Genomic DNA, 2173 nt, shown 5'->3' on the forward strand with positions numbered 1-2173 from the left:
ATAATTGTATCTTGGTTCAAATGGCTCTGAGCACTATGGGACTCAACATCTTAGGTCATAAGTCCCCTAGAACTTAGAACTACTTAAACCTAACTAACCTAAGGACATCACACACACCCATGCCCGAGGCAGGATTCGAACCTGCGACCGTAGCAGTCCCGCGGTTCCGGACTGCAGCGCCAGAACCGCTAGACCACCGCGGCCGGCAATTGTATCTTATTCTGTGTCATGGAGAACAGGGGAATGAAAGTGATGAGAGATATTTTTTGCCCTGCAGCGGAGTGTTCTATTTCAGCATTCATGGCTGTTTGAAATGGTCGCCGGTTCGAAACTAAAACGCGGAACCTTTGCGTTTCGTGGGCAGATGGTCTACTGACTGAGTCCAGTCAAGTCGGAGAGAAGTACTGATGGAAGTAAAGCTGTGAGAGCTGATTGCGATTCGTGCCTCGATGCAAGTACTTGCTTCGGCAGTACATATACTAATACTGAAACTATACAGAGAATTTTAGCATTGCTTTTATGCAAAGATAAAATGAAAAGTAAAAATTACAGAGAATTCAAAAATAGTCCAGTCGGCAGACCACTTGCCCGCGACAGGGAAGGTTACCGTGATCCAGTTCGCGTGTGGCACACAGTTTTAATTCGCCAGGAGGTTTCAGGCGAATGTTGCTCTGTAAAATGAGTCTGATGCCTTCTTCGGTGTGTGATAGATCGGTGTAAGTGTTCTGGTGCTGCCTAAGATTTCTTGACCCTAATAACCGCTTGGAGCAATGATGGTTTCTTTGAAAATGGTGGCATATAACTGGCTCATGTGCAAGGTCTTGTACGGCAATTGTAGACAATCTTAAAACTGTAGATCAATTGCATTACTCAGATTATCTGTACATTCATACGTACCTCAATTAACAGACCTCTGAAAAACATTAGGTAAGCAAACACTATAGACATATTCATTATGGCATGTTTCAGACATCACAGCAAATATTTCGCTCTGATGAATTCAGCGATGCGTTTTTCCATGGATTCAGAGAGACATTACTGGAGCTGAAGAGTCATCTTGACCCAGAACTCCTTTACTGAACTCATTTATCTCACGGAGATAACTCCAACTGGGTTCAAGGCATGCAAATGACGCTCGATGGTTCACCAGGGGTGCTCAATAGTATTTTGGTCAGGTGACCTCGAGGTCAACAAGTGTTCCTCAATCAATTCGTACAGAATTACAGATCGATCGCTTTATGTTGCGTTTAATGCGTTCATATTTTGGTTTCGTTATGTACCAAAGTGAACCATAACTCATTAGTGAAGACGATATTGTTTTCACGGTATGCTATGGGAGATCAGTGACAGTGTCCGCATGCCTATGTTCCGGCGACGTCCCACGACGAGAAGCACACGTACTGGACGAACTTTTGTCACCCATAGCGAAAATGTGGTCACTGGTAATTGACATAAGTGACTTCGCTAGTTCTTTAGTCCGTACATCAATTATTACACTCTACGATACACGTGGTCCTCTTTACTTTCTTGCCTACAACTGGCTATGAATGTTTTTGCCGATTCGAGGTATCCACGCTACGCCCCTGAAACGGTGCCACTTGAGGAACTCAGTGTCTGGACGATCTCGATGATGATCTGCTCCATGTGTAGGACACCGACTCCTGGTCTCGATCAAATGCACAGATATCCACGCTGTACTCGAGCGTCTCACCGATAGCCTGCACGAAGTCTGCGCCAAATTATCCCATTAGGCGTAGCGCCTGGAACGCTCTCGCTGCAAAGCTGATGCTGTCTCCAATTAAATGGTTCACCAACTCGGTTTAGGATGTTGGCTTCTGTTTTCAAACGTTTGTGTTGTTGGTGAGTTATATGGCGACATTAGCGACTGATATTACTTAGTGTCTGGTAGAATACGTGCGGAAAACGGTGTTGCCGTTCAACGTCGGTTTGTACTGAAATGGGAGCTGCATTCTTCTACAGCGACTTACACCTGGAAGTTATATAATAATTAAGCGACAGGGACTACATCTGTCATCCAAGCATACGAGTGTATTGTTCCACCCGTTATGTCTTTGAATTAGTCACTAAGCGACTGCAGAAACATATTAAATATTCCAACAACTCGCGAAGGATCGCTCCTTGTTCACTTACAGCTTGTTTTCCCTTTATGGTA

At 44.5% G+C, this 2173-nt stretch overlaps 1 non-coding gene across 1 annotated transcript; it reads left to right on the plus strand.

Moving 5' to 3' along the window:
- Window positions 1-455: 455 nt before the first annotated feature.
- On the plus strand, window positions 456-559 carry LOC126250482 (U6 spliceosomal RNA). The gene has a single exon (XR_007545708.1). It is a non-coding gene; the product is annotated as a U6 spliceosomal RNA (small nuclear RNA).
- The last annotated feature ends 1614 nt before the right edge of the window (window positions 560-2173 follow it).

This window comes from Schistocerca nitens, chromosome 3 (genome assembly GCF_023898315.1).
Source record: "Schistocerca nitens isolate TAMUIC-IGC-003100 chromosome 3, iqSchNite1.1, whole genome shotgun sequence".
NCBI classification, from domain to species: Eukaryota; Metazoa; Arthropoda; class Insecta; order Orthoptera; family Acrididae; genus Schistocerca; species Schistocerca nitens.